Source organism: Amblyomma americanum, chromosome 8 (genome assembly GCF_052857255.1).
Source record: "Amblyomma americanum isolate KBUSLIRL-KWMA chromosome 8, ASM5285725v1, whole genome shotgun sequence".
NCBI classification, from domain to species: domain Eukaryota; kingdom Metazoa; phylum Arthropoda; class Arachnida; order Ixodida; family Ixodidae; genus Amblyomma; species Amblyomma americanum.
Genome location: NC_135504.1, coordinates 96,802,781 through 96,821,754, shown reverse-complemented (window position 1 = coordinate 96,821,754; position 18,974 = coordinate 96,802,781). Strand labels below are relative to the sequence as shown.

Here is an 18,974-nt window from a genome sequence, read left to right as displayed (position 1 = left end):
TTGTGGTGCATTGCAGGTCAAGGCGCTCGAGCGCAGCAGAAAAGCGAGCAGGCGTTTGTACGAAGAAGTGTCAAAGGATTCAACGAAGGAAATGTGTGTAATAAAAAGTCAAAATCAAGCTCGCAACCGATACATGAAAGAAAAACTCCTGGTCGCTTCGCGAGTGAGGCCAGTAATGCGGCAGTTATTAGTAATCCAAAATTTGCGTTTATAGACGGGTAGTGAACGTCGCGGCGGATGGAAGCAAAAGGTGAAAAAATGTTCTGTTCTGTTTTAAAGGCGTTGATGGTATCAGAAGACATGCCACTATTTTAAATTACAATTTCACATAATTCACCTAGCTGTGATGGGTGCTGGAAAGGCAGGTGAATAGTAATGTGTGCGACTGAGGAGGCAAGCACAATTTCTTTAACGAGCTGTTCAGAAAATGTAAAGTACGCGCATTAGCGGCGAATCGTTGAGATTGCAAACTAAAGCGTTTCAACGAAAGAAAGGGCCAAGAAATTATAGAATTACAGGAGTCTCTTCGATTAGCTATCGCTTGGCTCCTTTAATTGATTTCAAAACTAGAGTAAATCGTGTATTTAACAGCAACGAGAGCAAACGAAATTTTCAACCAATTGAAAATATTATTACATGACGTTTGTCCATAGCCTTTGTTTGCGAAAACTGACAAAAAGTGAAAAATCCAAATTATATTGGGCAGGAAAGGCCCATGTCACGCACAAAAGAGACTTTTTTTTTCCTCCTTTCAAAGCAACGCGAAGCTATTTGCCAACCCATCCAGAAGCCCCGGCTACTATATGCGAGTACGGCACAATTTGAAGCATTGCATGTGAACGTCCTCACCGCGATAATGGTCATTTCGTCGGGGCAGTAGCAACGCTTTTCTGTTTAACGGGGGAGACAACACTGTGATGAACGCGATCAAAAGAACTTTGTTGTCGAAGGGTGAAATGCCAGCATTACCTTTGCCTTCATAAACTTTAGCACCCTTGCCCACAAAACAAATCACAGCGGCTGACGTCGATGCTGCAGCATTGCAAAAGCGGCGCTTGAACACAATACTGACCCTTGCAAAGCTTGAAAAGCGGCTTCCGCTTGCCGAATATATCAAATATGTCATCCTGGGGTACGTAGGCGTTATTAACGGCGTGCAGGTGCGAACGATTGCTATGAAACGAATATATATCATCAAAGGCGCCGCGGAAGGCGTTTTACCATCACCTTTATCCGCTGTCCAGAGTTTTGTTAAATTTTTCCGCAAGTAGTGAAGGGCCCGTTGCGTTGAGGTTTGGAGAATGAGTCAGGCTGTGTACAAGAGTACTGGTCTTGAGTGGCACACGCATCTTCACCTACGCAACCCCGGCTGATGCAGGAGGTGAGAGCCCTCTTTTCTGCATGTTCGGATGAGATGTTTACAGCAACGACAACTCACAGTCATCACAACTAGTTCCAGTGACTAACGGCGGCTGTACAAACCATTCGTCGCCTTGAAGCTTGCGCGTAGCAACGCAGAAGCAGAACACCCACACTATAAACAGAAAGAAGTAAAAACGGGAGTAAGCCGTCCTCTAGCCTACACCCTTTTATAAAAGCGTGTGTGCTTAGAGGACACCTTACTCTAGTCCTATATAGACGTGTTCGGGTTTAGAGCGCAAGACCAGGTCGTTGTTTGTTTCCCTTTATGATTATTCTGCTAGATTGCCGATCCCATTCACTGTTCCTCCCAAGTACGAGAAGGGTAATGAATATTTTATAAAGATTTTTTTAAAATGCTTCAGCTGGAGAAAAAACTCCATCAGCGTGCTGGTTTTGGTTTTAAACGGGAATGCTTTCAGTTCCCTTCTCGGCAAACTCGGGTGAACATCTTCCCCGAGCTGCGGTGAGCTTGAGGTGGAGCATGAAGCAAACTTTGCGAAACTTTGTGACCGGACGGTTGTGAGCTTTGCGTACCCTAAAGGATCCAGCTCGGAGGCACGCGGTGCGGGCTCTCGAAGGCTAGCCGAGTGGTCTTCGGCAGAGCTGCAGCACAGTGTGTATTGTTAGGAACGAGCTGCGCACACATAAAAAGTGAACATAGGAAAACGATGAAGACGGAAAGGGCACTGTTCATGCTACACAGCACTGTGTGCGCTACAGTGACTATAGCTCATCGCTCGCAAGTAACTCATACGTCAAGTCTGCTTTGCTGTGTGCCCTTCCTTGGGGCTAAACAAAACCCAGACGCTAGGATTTGATTCTAAGAAGAAAAAATGGAGAGCCAGGGCGCTGCTTAGCAGACGGGCTAGGGCCCGCTCTTAAAGCCAGAACACCACCTCTAGTGTTATGGATGTATTTAATTGCTGTTCTGTAAAGTTGGCAAGCAAGCGTGCGTTTCTGGCTGGTTCTGTGCCTCGGCAAGGTAGGCGGCAGGAGTGCTTTGTGGTTGGGCATGGCGCAGCATGAGTGGGACGACATCCATTAAAAAAAAAATGCGGCTAGCACCATCTATAACTCGTCCTTCGCAGTGCTGCCTGGGTTCAGCTCTAGCATTTCGCGCTTAGATCTACTCCCGAGGACGAAAGAAACTGCATTTTTTTGTTTTGTTTGGCTTATGGGTGTTTAATGTCCCAAATCAACTAAGACTATAAGGGACGCTTTAGTGAAGGGCTCCAAAAATTTCGTTGAATCAGGCGTTTTCTATCTACTCCTTTTTCCAAAACTTTTTCTTTGACTCACTGTTTACTTCATGGCATCTACTTAACCTGCTCTTCAGTTCCAAAACTTCGCAACTGTGCCGCAAATCACTAAGGACAGGATGTTTAACGGTCTATTTTGATCGCAGCGCCCTTCGTCTGTAGATCATGACACACTTGCAAAGAACGAGGCATATCACTATTCGCGAAACATGAAATCAGCTCTAAAACTAACCACTATATCCACCGTCAAGGAACAGTTTTGCACGTAATACGTCACTGGTCGTATTCTATAAGGTGTCCATTTCAAAATGGCCATTTCGCGTCCATTTGTTCCTCTGTCAATGGTCACTCGGATATACCCATGGCTTTCAAGCGTCTGTGGAAAGCGACACGGCCATTGGGTGTTTGACGACGGGACGTCACCACTCGCTGGCATTGAATGAGATATGCAGCTAATGATCAAGTGCATCACAGCGCTCTGTAAACAACAGCCGATTGGAGCTGCCCACTGGTTGCCATTAGTTGCGATATGAAGCCAACGGTGAGATCCGGTCGCCTTCAACATACTGGCCGGGTCACTTTCCACAGACGCTTGAAAGCCGCGGGTATATCTGAGTGACCAATGACAGAGGACCATACGGACGCGAAATGGCCATTTTGAAATAGACAGCCTGTAGAATACGGCCCCAGCCTCATCTAGAAGAGCCAGCCGTCATCGAAACCCTGAAGAGCGTAGACGAATTTTTTTATGCTCTTCAACTGTATTGAAAACTAGTAGCTCATTATGTTTTTTTTATAGAGGATAATTTACCAGAAAGCAGAAGAAAAGATAGGCACATGTCGCTGGTGGGAACCTAACCCACTACTATGGCATGTTGCATTTGGTGCTTTGTAAACTGCACTGCAGCGGTGGCTGTCTGACCTACTTTCGACAATACCGAACGAAGTGAACAAGGGTTGGGGTGTGAGCCTCAGTCTGGTATCTAACGTTTCATCAAATGTGAACTTGCCTTCGTCACTTTGTCGAAATATTGGCTTAGCGAACTCATCCCCCCCCCCCCCCCCCTAAACCCTTGTTTCACTTTGTTTCATTTGTCAAGAATCCCGTTTTCCTGCCTTTTCTCTAACTTTTACTCTCGAGTGAAGAAAAAAAAATTCCCCTGTGGCTCTTTAGGTTTCGGTGGCTGTTGGCTGATTTTAGGTGTACACATGCGGGCCATTCTTATTTTTTAATCTTGTATCTCGTAAAGAATACATGGCCAAGTATGACGTAAAGGAATGGCCAGAATAAGAAACAAAACATGAACTTTGATGCCAATGGAGACTTGGGCTCCGCCGTACACATCTCCTCCACTCAAGAAAACGAATTTGAACCCAATCCTCAGTGCGATCACAAATAAGGGTACCTGCCGGGCACTGCTAACAAGGCAGCACAAGGGACTTCGGAGAAAACGGCGCTGGGGTGTGTCTTAACCGAAAACTCCCCGCCATACAGCTCTTGTGCACTGGGAGCGTTTCCCATGTGGCCCTGCTGCAATAAAGAATACGTTGACATTTAAGTGGGCGCGCAAGCAAGGCACCACCTCTCAAATCACCCAGTTCACAGATTCTAATAATTTCTTCCATTCCTCGCACATTCGCACAAATTTCGATAATAATCTCCAAACCACCACTAGTTTCCCAATCAGCGCATAACATTAAAGTTTTCTGAGTTAAACCTACGTCGAAACACCTTTGCATGGATTAATGAATTCCTCACGCATCGCATTGCCAGTCCTTTTCACAAATAATAATTGTTAAATCCGCTCCCATTGACTGGCGACGTCGCATAGAACTTCATCATCTGACCTTACCATTCTTCTTTTATATTAGCGACAAACCTCTGGTATCAAGAGGCCCTCCAAGATAGCGTAAACCACGTGCTACACTTTTGTTCACAATGTACTATGACTGTCAACTCCAATGAATTTAAAAGCATATTTTCACCACAGCCATTACCTTTTTTTTTACATTACATGTTTTGGAACTCTACTGCTGATCTCATACGCTTGTACAAAGGTTCGTGTATTAACGTTTGTAGTGACTTATCCTGGCGTTTTCATTTGACTGGAGTAATATCGCCCACTAAAAAAATCTTTTCTTTCTCGAAAAAATCGTTTGTGTTACATTCGCAGCAGACAAACAACACGCGTACACATGGGTCACCTGGAACTGTAAACCATCCATAAGCCCAAGCGTACCAGAAACAGTACCGAGCACTGCCACCAAAGTCATTCACTTTTTAATATTGATACAAATTTAGAATATCATCTCTCAAATTGCAACGTGGATGGTGTTTTTTTTTCGGTGCGCTGACCTGTATCTATCGGTGCTAGTGTCGGAAGCTTTTTTATCCTTCATTAAGGAGCCCCCCCCCCCCCCCCCTCCACCCTCACATCTCCCGCACAGGTCACCCACTTCAAGTCTTACGCCGAAATGCCTTTTCCACCGACTTCTTTGACCCGGGTTGAATTTCATTAGACGAGCCTTGTTCAACGGGTCACTGTCCCAACGTATGCATCGAATTTCGTGCCTCGTGTAATAAAACTGAGTCGACCAATCGTTCAAATAAACAGGCCAAAGGTATCATTCAGGGAAGTAAAGTGATGTGATGTGATGTGCGGTTATTCGGTTCAGCTGTCGTGTGCACACCTTTAAGGGCACTCATGCAGGTCCACACTAATTACGGCAAAGGGTAGGGTGCATACCTACTATCCCCCCCCCCCCCTCCCCCAAGGATGGGCTAAAGCTATGAGTTTTTTCACAATTTACCGTTCTTTCCGCTTTCCTTTTCAAACAAAGTAGCTGCGTAACAAGACGATCAGAATTTAAGAAGTACCCAATAATTTCAAGCTTACAGCGGTTGCGTGGTCTACTTGGAGGGTAAAAATAAAAAACAGCTTGTGCGTTTCTCTATTCGCTTTTCTTTGTTTTTTTTTATATGGGTTGCGGTAAACGCGGAAACACGCGGACTCGCGGCAAGCACATCAGTTTTCCGCAGACAGCTCTTTTGCAAGCAGCCGTGTTCATTTTTCAGCCCAGTTACGAAACGGGCGCTGGAGAAAGCAAGCCTCTCTCGAAGGTGGTTATTCGGGAACAAGGTTTTCCACACACTGCGCGCAGCTGTGGAATGCGAAGTTTCTTCACTACGATGAAACTCTCGGCGAGTTCTTTGAGAGCCCTTATTGATTCTCAAAGAGCAGGGGGTAGAAAATTACGTTTTCCAGAAAGCTCTTGAAGCACGCTTGTGCAACGTGCGTACGCCGCTAGCCGCACGTCTGGGAGACTGCTCCTTGCTTGCTGCGGCAGAAGCGAGGACGGCGCCGACAGCAGGGCGCACTGCACCGCACTGACAGGATCACGCTGACGGACGGCACCAAAACAAAAGCCAAGGTCGGTGCAGCGAGAGCCGATGGTCGGGCTGTCCGGCCTTCGATCAGCGAGCGCCTGCCGCCCCCCTAGTACAAGCGGGGGGTGCTGTCCCCGGCACTGTCCGTCACGGGCTGCCGTTCACGCGGGAAGCACGACACGACCGCCGCACGCGTCGCGATAGGCGCGCGTGAACTGAATCGCCTCTCACCGCAGCACGTGTATAAATGTACGTGACCCGCATTGGTAGCGAGCGACAAGATCAGCGTGCGCAGCTCTACAGAAAACAGCGTTGTGACGGCGGTTCGGAGGAATCGAAAGGCGGGCGTAACTGGGGCTGATTGAGTAGCGTAAAATGACTTGGTTCGCCATGCGGCCCGGAGTATTTATGTGTACCTTTAGCGGAGTGTACCTTTACCGGAGTATTTCTGTGTAGCTTTATCAGGATGGATTGGAACTGTTGAGGCGAAAGCACTGCGGAGGGCGCCAATTCATGAAAGGTTTGCTGCGGTGGTCACTTGGCTTCGGCTAAAAAACGATTAAGACCTCGAATTGGGCAGGTTGGTAAAGATTTATGTTTCCTAAGGAAACCAGCACAAAAAAAAACAAGGGACAAAGAGGCGACAAACAGAGTGCTGCACGCTTAACTTAGAACGTTGAATGCTAGAAGGAAGCAGCCCATTTACTTCACCAACACGTGCATGCTGAAAACGAGCGTTCGCTACTGAACTGAAACAGGGAATAAGACAAGAAGCACAAAAAAGAAAATGTTGCGAGGACGGCGCTCTGTTTGCCACTTGTTTCCTTTGTCTCGAGGTTTTAGCGCTGAGTTTGTTCTCAAGCTTTTACTAATGAAGCTCTGTCGTACAGTTATTTTGAAACCGACACGAACTTATCGAAGTGAGCCATAGTACACATTTGTGCTGCTTGAAAACTTTTTGGCTGGAAAAAGTTTTTCACTAATAAAGTGGCCACTGGATTTGCCCCTGCCATGTATTCTAAGAGGCGTTCCTGACATTTATTTCTTCATTTTTACTATATAATGTTAAAATATGCACTAAATTTAAGCGGGTGCATTCATTTCCAGCTGGAAGTACACGTCAGATATTGACTTACGCCAACCGTATGTACACGAACTGGAAGTCACGCTTCCTTACTTAAACGTCCCGCAGTACTTCTGTTGTTTCTGATGTGTTTCTATGCAGTTCTGAATTCATACTGTTGTGTTCAATGTTTTTTATTAGAACAAAAAGACATTATTCCTTAGTTCTGTTTTTTTTTCATTACCCAAAGTGAGATCTTTATCTTTCCTGCTGAAGCGTCTACTGAAGACGAATAGTAACCGAAGCTGATGTGTTCTGTTGGTTGTACTTCCTCGATACATTCCAAAAAGCTTCCGCATTCTGCAACTCTCCAATGCCGTTTTCTTTTTGGCATATATGTACTCTGTCTCTTGTTTTCACACACGTTTAATGCATTAGCTTTTTCGGAGAAATTGTGCACTAGTCTCACCTGAAAAGCTTGCTTCTCTGCACAGCTAGTGGCGTAACCTTCCTCTTCTCGCAAATATTTCGCTGCAGAACGTGTCTGCCGTAAATAATGTTTTCAAGCGATGGAGACAGTTTTTCCATTCGCCTTGAAATGCAAGAGACCGCGATTATTATTCAGCTGCCGCAGTTCGGAAGAGGCGTTGAACCTAAGAAAGCACCACGCCCAGGAATGCCTACTGTATGCTTTTTGTTTGAAAAGGACACACTTTTCTTTCCTCATGCTTGTAGACTACAACGAGCAGTTTTTTCGCCTGTGTATTGGATCGAGTAGCTGAGAGTGTATGGTATTATTGTAGTGTAGTAGTAGTAATCTGCTTTACAATGTATGCAACAAGGCAATTTACGACCTGTTAGCTTCTCGTGCTACTGACCCTTCCTTGCACAGTCGAAAAAAACGTCAGAACCGTGTCAGAAATACAGCAAAATGTTTTGAATTTTTGTCGTGACGATTCATTTTCCTGTTGTTTTTAGTATTTTTTGTAGTCTTGTAGTTCCTTATGTAGCCCTTCTTTTTAGTCTGTAGTTCTGCAGTACACTTTTGTAATAACTGTAAAAAATTCTTTGATACTACAAAAATATCTGTTACAAGTTTTTGGTCAGAAACATTACAGAAGGCCTGTTGTGTGTATAGAAACTTTTGTGTCGTGCTTTTCGATTGGGTGGTGAAGTGACCAGTTGCATTTCGGAGGTTGTAAACGTAACGTTACTTCCCTTGCTCTCAATTAATTCGTGCAGAAAACTTCCGCGTTTGCGATTTTTCCTTGCCTTAGAAATAAGTTGCTTCTGATAGAAAGAAAAAAAATCGGCGCTTTAAATCTCTTTGTAGCGTTGTGCTTGCCAATATTGCGTGGCAAATTATTGCTTTTATTTGTCCGTAGTTTCCTGTGCAGGTAGCAACCAGTCGATGTTAGCAGGACAATGATTAAGAAAGTTCTTCCAATGCAATCAGTGTAAACGCATATATTTGTGACTATGCAGCAGCAGTGATGACTATGAAATTGAGTTTCGAAGCGCGTGTAATTGATAAAAGTTCTCCTTGATGGACAAAAAATGAGCCAGCAAACTACAAGTTCTGGAAAATTGCTAAGCGCACGTAAAACAAGCTAAAATAACGACACTTGTTTACAATCGAGAAACTAATGTATCGTTGCTTAGTTGTGCACTGAACAGATAGAAGGAATGGTAACACAGTGTTGATTAGGCAATAAGAGAAGAACGATGTGTTAGTACGCAAATGTACGTTAAAGTTCGTCTTGAGAGAACAGTGCCTTAACGATGCCTTAACAGGTGGATCGTTATGTATACAATTGTGCCGATTTCGCTGTTTCGTTGCTTATCTAAGATTCATTACGATGCACTATAAAGGCCAAGGAACTAAACGTCAAAGACTGTATGAGGAACGCAAAAGAAAAAAAAGTTTACTCTGTGCGTCCTCAGGGCGCGTCCTCCTCAAATCCTGCAACGATCGCATAAGCACCGCCGATACAGATCTCCTCAATGTAACACATTCGTTTACCGCTGCGCACTGCAACTCAGCACCGCGCACAAACATCAGTTACTCGGGGGCGCCTCCACCCCTCCCCGTAACTGCGCCGTCGCTATAATGATTCCGAAGATAGGGGGTGACTACAAACCTCCGGGTCACCAAATAAACTCCCCACTCTACACCCAGCCCGTCCGACGCTAGCCGTGTTTTACGCTCACCTGCCCCGCATCTGGCCGCACCGCTAATAAATGTATACCGCTCTCTATATATATCGCCGGTACAAGCTATACGCGGGGGGCTGGGCTATCCCCGCTCGTGGCGCCGGGCGTATTTTCAGTGTGACCCCGGGGCGCGCAGCCAAAAATGTTTCGAAAGCAACGGGGACGGGGCGTGCAGTTGCTCCAGCCGGCTTGTTTACGCCCAGAGACGCACCCCGTGGACGCTCTCCCTGTTTCGTCTGAGCGGCCGTAGCAAAAGCATCGTCTGCTATTGTGCAGGCGAAACTCGCGCCGGCGCCCTTTACTACGAGGCCGGGCGCCTGCGAGGGCCTCGTGCTCACGCTGACGACGGTCTGCGAGCACCAGGGTCGCCGGAAGTTGGCGAATGGTTAAACTAATTGAGGCTAAAACGGGGACCTCAACCGAGGCTCAACGAACTCGCGCGGAGTGAGGTTCACATTGTCGGCGCTTGCGCTAGCGCGAAGTGGAATTCACTTGGGGTTGGGCAATGCGCTGAGGCTGTAGCGCTCTCGCTTTCTCACCTCTGCTCGGGCTAATTCAGACATGCTGCGAGGCGAGTCTGCGCCTCGAGGTGATTTTCAGCATTGAAGATACAGTGATAAGCCCTTTTTAGTTTCGATGTCCATGGTCTCCGTCTATTCAAAACCCTCGTCTTTTTTCCGAGGACGTAACATCGCGGGGATCATCGCAATGACACTTTTTGGGTGTAAACATGTTTCTACACGTTCTAAATAGCTTCACCACTAGTTATAACGGGTATATCTAAAATAGTATCCAGTAGCCTTCTTACTGTTAACACTCCCACATTTCCTCTTACCTTCCCTCTCTTTGGTTTGGTTTATGGGGTCTAACGTCCCAAACCGATTCAGGCCATGAGGGACGCCCGCCGCATTGGAGCTCCGGATGATTTTAACCACCTGGTCTTCTTTAAAGTGAAGTGATATCGCACAATACGTGGACCTCCAGCATTTCGCTTCTATCCAAGTGCGACCTACGCGGCAGTGATCGAAACCGCGTATTTCGGATTAGCATACAGCTAAGCCCCATAACCACGCGAGGTTGCGGTTGCCATTTGCGATGTTACAGCTGTTGATTTAAAACAACCACTTTAGTTCAGATGCGAAATGCTAGTATATTCGGATACAACTGGATAACGAAGCGGCCTCACCCCGTCAAAGGACCCCCTTCCAGCCAATGGCTTCGGCCAACTCTCATGCCCCTACCAGTAACAATGCAGGGAATGGCTGATAAAAGGGGATATTCCCCTCCTTCCATGGTCGGGGATAGTCTCGTGCTGAATTGTCACGCCGCTCCTTGCATTGTCACGCTAAGGGGTTCATGAGAATCGGCCGACACAATTGGCTGGAAGGTGGTCCTTTGATGCGGTGAGGCCACTTCGCTCTTGAGCTGTATCCGACTGTAGCTCTAACTTCTTCTCGGACATGTGAAATACATAAACGTTAATGAAGTAAGTGCCCTGTGGGTGCGCACGCGGCGCGATGCTGTTCGTGAGCTGTGTTTGCGTTGAATTTGATTCCTCAGTTCTTTGCGGTCCGAAAATTTGTGCAGGTTAAAAGACGCCCAAGTTTGGTTACTTGTCTTCTTGTAGCCTGTACGACCTAAGCCGCCATCGCTTTGCTCTCTGAGTGGGCGATTTGGAAGATGGCCACCTTGGAAGATTAGCACTTCATTTTTGGATAGGCCAAAGAGCAGAGTGCAATGGGTATCTTGCGGGCACTAAAAATGTGACACTTATGCAAATACGTACGGCACATTCGGTTAGCATGGCTGTCCCTATTGCAAGGAGCCTGTATTCCATATTACCAGAATCCCTTACTAGATTCTTTTAGCAAGTGCCACCCTTTTTTATTACGATAGCACGAACCACAAGAATGCTCAGGATTGATCGAAGTAATGGGCGCTTGGCACAGCCTTCATAGAGGATAGGGGAAATAAAACTACCACACCATAACTACCATAAAGTTGGCCCAGTTAAACTCACCGTAGTTGTGAGGGATGTAAGGTGTGTGATATAGATGCATCAGAACGCAATCAGAGTGCAGTTTTCTTCACACTATGCGGTTGGCATAAACTTGTGCGTTAAACTCAAGCACCCATGCGTTCCATCAGCGCTTCATTAATTCTCGCTTTGAAGAGACGACGCGAGCCTTCACGGTTTCATAGGAGTTTTAGCACACTCCTCCTCACCCTACGACTTCACTATAATTTTATTTTACCCCAACGCAGTCTATACTCGCAGACCTTACATCCAGGATCTGTGACTATAATCGAGAAGCACTGACCTTGTTAAGGAACTGGTTACAGAAAGCAAAACTGCTTTATAACGGTAGCGCCTCCCGTGACAACTTCGTAGGCTACAAAGGAAGCCAGTGGTAGTGCATGTTTAGGACTACAGAACAAAATCAGGAAGAGATATAACATATTCCCGCCTTGCGTTTCCTCAACGCTTGATATGTAATGGCTGACGCATAGAGGGCGCATTAAAAATTACAGAAATCTAATATTTTCCGCGAAAAGAAAGCTAAGATTCACCCTTATGGCCTGGTGAGTGCTGTCGGAGACTTTTACAAAGTGTTTTTGGCGTCTGTTAAAAATTACAAGTGGTCGAAGGAAGCATGAGGTATTCAAGGAAGTGGGAAAAAAAGACACCCTGTGCTTTGCTTGAAATATTTTTTAGTTCGACGATTTTCGCGTTAGGATTACGCATGTGGAAGTAAGTGCCCAACAGGGAGCCCCTAGGCAGACAGACAATTGTATCTCGGCAGAGTGCGCCAGTGTGCCGCGTAAAGACTTTTCACACAGGCTGCTAACAGCGCTTTATTCTTGTTTACTTAAAACGTTACAAATAAATGTTATGTTAACCTTTCTTTGCTCTGCGCCCTGCTGGGAAACCAAAACAAGGTCGGCTACCAAGAAGGATAACGAAGCGATGACACTCAATTAACTAGAAGCAGAGTAAGAAAACACCTCGCTTGAACAAACACATCTGTCCATGAAAAAAAATGCTCGACAGCAATGCTACACGCCAGCACTTATGGAGTAGTTTAAGTGTCGATGTTTTTTTATGCCAAAGGGAGCGCTTTGTCACTAAGGGGCTCGCCCATAGCGAAGCAGTTACACTTGCCTGTACTTTCTTCGTTCCTTCTCTTTAAATGCATAAATACGACTATCAATAATTTTACTAATACTAAACTAGCGCTCAGTTCCATCTCAGGATATTAAAGGCAACCTCCTTTTTTGCAGCTTTAATGCAAAAGGAAAAAAAATTCATCTTTGGTTGCGGCGTAGGTTTTTGGCGCGTTTATTATCTCTCTTTTTTTTATCTTCGGCTACACGGAGCAGATAATACGCGTACCCACTGAGTTTTTGTACGAAGAAATCATTCTTGTTTTCTGCTAAAGTTCAAAATACCTTCATCAAAATATTGCTCTAACACAGGAAGGCCGCATCCAGTGATTCAAAGCCATGGCACATTGGAGAAGCCGGATTACGTTCATACTCTTAAAACCATAGGACCAGAGGCAAGATAAGAAATAACAAAATATGTAAGGGTGAAGTGCAGTCTGAAGAAAAGCCGTTAAAATACGAATGCTTAAAAACGAAAAAAATGAAATTAGTTGCTAATCAAACTAATCAAACTAATCGCATGAATGGCCCTCGTGGACGCGTTCAACAAGTATTAATCATTATCAAAAAATTGAAAACTTCGCGACTGCGGCAAACAGTTGTTAGCTTCTCGCTCTGTGCGTCCATTTTCATTGTTCTGCGGTAGTGGCGCAAAAGTGCAGAGCCCGTCAAAAGCAATCTTACGTACAACCAACAAGGTCCAGTCCTCGCGCTCTTAGCTTTTAATGCGACATAACTTTTTCGTGCTGATCATCCAGTCGTTCCACACAAAGCACTCCTGCAGTTCCTAACGGCTGCCCATGAGTACATGAAATGTTTTCCAAAAAAGTTGTGATTTTTTTTCTTTCTGAGATTGAATAAGCTGAAAAATATTGGTTCAGCTAAGTAGGTTCTTTTGAGGGCTGAAACTTTCAGATACGGGCGCTCTTTATACAGTGCTAAAACAACAACCAAAACCTTTCGATTGATGTCGATTAAGATATATGCTTTCGCCTTGAAAGAAACCCGTCCAGTGCGCATGCTGACTAAGCACAAAATATGATGAGATGCATAGGGACATGGTCGAGTGCCGATAATGGGGTATTCTTCCTCCGCTAAGATCCGTTAGTCGCGCGTCACTCTACTGCTACAAGTTCATCATTAGCAAGATTAATCAGTAGCACTGAGATTGATCGAATCTCGATAGCTTCACACCGCCATCAAAGCCATTTTCTTCATCGCCTTAATAACAGACACATGCAGGATTGTATGCACGAAGTATGAGTGAAACGGGGAAAACAGACGACAGTGGTACTCACCCTTCCTCCTTCTTCTCAATCTTGATCGAAGGGCGAAACCACAGGCAGGATTAAAAACGCGCACTCGCGCACACGCAACACAGAAAAGCACGGCACAATGCACTCAACAATCTAGCGAGCACCGAGACAGGAGCACTTCCCTTTCACCGGGGCCGGACGGGACTACGAAACTAGCGGGACACACGGGCAAGACGACAAGAAGACGGTGCGACGAGAAACGGGGACAAGTCGTGCGTGCTTGGCGGCGAACTAACCCAGGCTTTTAAGGGTGGTTGAGGTGTGCAGGCAGATAGAGAGAGAGGCAGAAAGAGAGAGAGGGCTACGACGGGACGGTTGGTGGGTCAGAACAGAAGCACCTTGGCGGGGCAGACCGTGAGGCAGCAGATCACTCTTCGCAGCAGGCGACCCACGGCGGAGCAGAAGAAGCAGACGCACAGCGACACGCTGAAGCAGACGACGGCCGTCGAACAGGCGGCCACTAGCACGGGCAGCTGCCCGTCGTCTGCTATGGTTGGGCCGGTTTTTGCGAAACCACGGTGGACTTCAAAGTTGGCGGGACCCGCTAACGCTTTGATCACACGACGAAAGTGCGCTGCGGAGCTTGGAAGCCGGAGTTCAATGGGCACCACGCATCACAGCGAAGGCCTTTCGGGACGTCCGGACGGTGAGGCGGGGGAAGCGATCAGCGTGCGCTGCGTCCGCTCGTCGGGGGCAGAGGTTTCGTTTTGGAAGGCCCGGGTCCCGGCCACGAGCCGCGTAATGGCGCCGTCCAAAAGTAGCAGACGACGGGGAGAGCTGGCGCGGGAATCGACGATGGAGTTGCGGGGCGAGGGGTGCTCGGAGTGAGGAAATGAGGAGGGAAGGGGTTGCGCCGGGAATACACGTACGCACTCCGGGTGCCGCCAGGGTCCCGGAGAAAAAAGCCGGCCCGCCTAGATCCTCAAAGTCTGCTGGAAACACTGAGGGGCCTAAAGAACCAAAGTGAAGGAACGGGGTTCACAAGAGCGGCCGCATCAACAAGAACATCAATGACTACAAAAAGAAGGGAAAAAAAAAGAGGGGCAAGCCGGGACAATTCTGCTCGCTGGGCTATTTTTACCCCGGCTGAGCCGCTCTTGAGCTCTGCGTGTGTTTTTCGCTGTTTCGAACTGAGCCTCACTCCGTGAGCGTGGATAAGGATTGCCAGCGGCTTGTCACCCCTTGTGCCCATCCGCTATGCTCCGTGCTTGGCATCAAATAACAGCGAGGGTGCAAGGAAAGCAGCACTGGGGCATTGTGCTCTCTCCCCCTCTCGTCTGGCGCTCACAGCAATGTGCCACGTATCCATCATCGCGAAGAACGCGCGGCGACTCGCTCCTAGGATAAAAATAATCACCAGGACGACCTTTGTTGGTCGTCGTCGTATGCCCAGCAGTGCAACATGCCGTGAGCTTTCAAGGCATGATGACCAAGTCGCAAGTAACGTCGGATCGTAGAAAGCGGCACATCAGTCAGATGGGCTTGGAAGCCGTTATCTTTTATTGCCTTCAACCGGGAACTACCAAGAAACCCCTTAGGAGGAAAACTTTTTTTAAGTTGTCAGGTTTTCGTATACAGTCCATGCGAATGTTTCACAGAACAAATTTCCACCCTCGAAAACGATTAAATCGGCAGTTTTTGCCCCGAGCTCGCAAGTACGTTTCGTGAATAAACACTGCGGCAAGGAAGCCAGTACGCTTTAAATACATTTGTCATAACAATGCCTTAGGCAAACAAATTGTCGGGTTTTAAGTCTAAAAAAAACAAGCAAAGGAAAATACAAACTTCCTTTATTCCTCGTAAAACACGGAGGCGTCCGTCATGAAAACATTTTTTTTTGCGTTCATGGAATGCCGCTCATCAGACATGACCAAAAGGTTTCGAATGCAATTTTCCGCCATTCATGGCGCATTTTCTTCCAAGCTGCAGTTGAGAGGGAGCAAAATGAACTACCTGTACAGGTAGTTTACCTTTGAAATGTGTTGATGTTCCTGTGCTAAGTATAAAATCCCTACTAGATGCTACTCATCGAATATAAGAACATTTAGCAAACAAAACAAAACTGTGCATCCTGCGCAGTAATTATTCTTTGAATGCTCATAACCTTCGCATTTCGTATTGCCGTTATACATAACTAGGCGACCTGACCAAAGGGGATTCTGCTACAGTTCTAGGCAGAAAGGAAAGCATACTAATCAGAAACAGATGTCAAAACATAATCCTCAGCTGAAGGCTAAAAGCCTTCCCAGAATTGTGTTCCTTACGCAAGACGCTTCGTACGATATACAACACTCCATTCTGGACAAAATGAGAATGTCAACGCCACATAGGACACCAAATTACCGTATTTACCTTTCAAATGGCCGAAGTTGGCGTAGCGGCTACCATCCAAGCAGTAGTGGGGAGCTCTGGATGATTGAAAACACCTTGTCTTGTTCGAAGGAACAGCGGGCTACCGATTAATGTCCCCTATATCGATTACTACCGTGTTATAACGCTAAAAACGCCACTTTGACGGAAAATGTTGCCTTCAAGAGCTAGTGCAGTCTAAAATATTAAATACAGGTGTCACGTGCACCGGTCAAATGCGCAAGCAAACTTCGGCGCTTCGACAAAGTTTATTTGTCATGGATCCTAGAGGCTTGTCTCTACCGCTGCTTAGTAAAACTGGTGATCACAGAGTCATCCTCAATGCAGACGACATGCGAGAAGTTTCTTAAATGCAATTTTCTCATAAATGAATGCGTCTTTTGCTCCCGTTAAAACATCTGCATAACCATGAAAAGCTAAAAAAACGGATTTTACTGAGTAACAATTCATGAAACTGTTCTAAGTGATTCCATAAGGTTCACTGAAGTCTCAGCATGCAGACATTTGTGTTTCCTCCGTCTAAATGCGTTAGCCGTGATCGAAATCTAGCCGCGATTTGAGGCTAAAGTGTTAAGTATACTGTTGGGTACTGTCTGACAAGCCTCACTGGCTTCGGTTCAACTGTAGAAATCATCATAATTTTATTTTGTGTTCAGTGACTGCATATGGGAATGAGTGTATTAGGAGATCTGGCGCCAGACGCTTACATGCCGTATTTCTAGAGGTTCGGGAGGAGCTGACTGACTTTCATCAAGCCAGCTACGCAACGTGTTCCATTGCCGATGGCCTCGTCAACGTGAATTGCGCCTGCCCGGACTTCATTGATGCCTAGTTTCACTAAAAGCCACTGGACTCATCAGCGCTGCCAGCTGTCGATAGCCTCATCTGCTGGCCACTCTGGCCCTCGAAAGAACCAAAACTACTTAAGCTGCCACCTCTACTAGCCACTTCGGGATCTAGCGCCGCCAAGGACTCCAGACGCTTGCATGCTCGATTTCTACAGGTCTGTTGTTCTTATCATAAGATATATGAAAGAGATTTCAGGAAACTGGCGTCAGATCCCACTCTCAGTCTGTGAAACTTTGTTCACGACTTAACTTTCTCTTCTATTGTTTTGAGTGCTGATGAAGTTTAGTTGTCATTGACCATGGTCGAAAACAAATGACGTTTCGGGAGCGCTACGGCTCCCTTGACTGTGCTGGTGTTGTTAATCGCTTTGCTTTGCTTTGGCAATGTCGAGGAAATTACTGAGCCTCCTTCAGCCCAGCAAGAGTAGAAGAGCAGATAACATCACTGGAGCAAAACACAGTCACACATTTTTGAGGAAATTCGCTCGCCTCGGCCTGACTAACCTGCGATAGAACAAAAAGTAACTGACCTAGACGCCAAGGTCGAACCACCCTTAAAACCCCTGCACCCCCTCCCCCTCGCTTCCTGTAAAACACGCTATGTGCAACCCTTAAAAGACGCAGAAGTTCCACGCGTGTTAAAGCATCCGTTTCCTCGCCTGCGGCTATGCATGAAAACCTGGATGACTTAGAAAACAGATTACGAAGGAATAATCTTAATATCTATGGCCTTCCAGATGCCGCGAATGAAATATGGGCGGAATCAAAGGCAAAAATTTTCTTTTTTTTGAGGAGCTAATTATTTCGGTCAGTGCGGCATCAATCAAAAAAGCGCATCGACTAAGACGTTACACGAAAGGAATATGGCCGTCGATCGGATAATTGTTGTCATTTAAAGACAAACAGCGAGTGCTTGCTACTTCTCCAAAATTAAAGAAACGCATGTTTATATCAGTCAAGTATACTAAAAAACAAGACAGACTTGCTAGGAAAAAGTTGAATCAGTTTGCTCGTGCATGTGGTAGTTCCCTTAAATTGAATTTTAGCAAGCTTAGCATGAGTGAGGATGTTTTCAACTACGACCATGCGAATCATATAGTTACTAGAACGGGGCAACAGGCATTACTGAATGCTTGCAAAACATTAATACAGCCGACGAACAACCTGAGGCTTATTGTCATCAAGTCGCAGTCTTAAAAACAAAAGGAAAAATGCGTTTCACTCTCATATTTGTTTAACCCACGTGGTCATTGGTCTAGAATCATGGTTAGACAGTGCTATAAGTCACAGCTAGGTATTCCCGTCAAATTGCACAGTGTACCGGAAGGACCATAACCGACACCGACTTGTTTTTGTCACTATACACTGTAGTTTCAGTAGCACACCTATAATATAGAGATACCAGGTCATGTTAGACAGTGTGGTGCAAGGCCGTCTGAAATGACGGCTCTTCGATGGCAAGTGGGTCGTTTTACAGGCCACCAGGTTCCAACACTCCTCAACCTTTATTCCAGTTAAGTAACCTATTACAATCCGTACATTCAACGTATATTGTTCTCGGAGGTGCCTTCAACCTACCGAATGTAAACTTTCTCTGTCTTCAGCCGAGAATCAACACTTCGTCACTTATTTACTCTGCCTTTCGCGAAATGATCAAAGCTAATCCACTGTTCCAGTTTGCAGATAGTCCTACCAGAGTAGCCCTCAATGGCTCAAATGTGTTGATTTGTTTAGTTCCGATCGAGCGCTCCTTTTTCCGTTGATTTAACCCCCTGTATAAGTGACCATGAAATTGTCGTTGCACAGTTATCAAGCACTGCAACGCGTAGCCGAAAGCCACCAACGCGTAAGCAACTCCACTATGATCGAGCGGATTATGCTTCATTGACCACCGGGCTTGACTAATTCCTGCCTGACTTCAGGCAACCT

At 46.2% G+C, this 18,974-nt stretch overlaps 1 protein-coding gene across 1 annotated transcript in view; it reads right to left on the bottom strand.

Annotated features, from left to right (window-relative positions):
• The window catches only part of LOC144102015 (calcium-binding protein E63-1-like), a 92,063-nt gene extending 77,630 nt beyond the window's left edge, over nucleotides 1–14,433 (bottom strand). Inside the window, 3 exon segments of the mRNA XM_077635276.1 lie at nucleotides 1,957–2,025; nucleotides 13,810–13,829; nucleotides 14,166–14,433. The gene's annotated coding sequence lies outside the window, so the exon portion shown is untranslated.
• Between the last annotated feature and the right edge of the window lie 4,541 nt (nucleotides 14,434–18,974).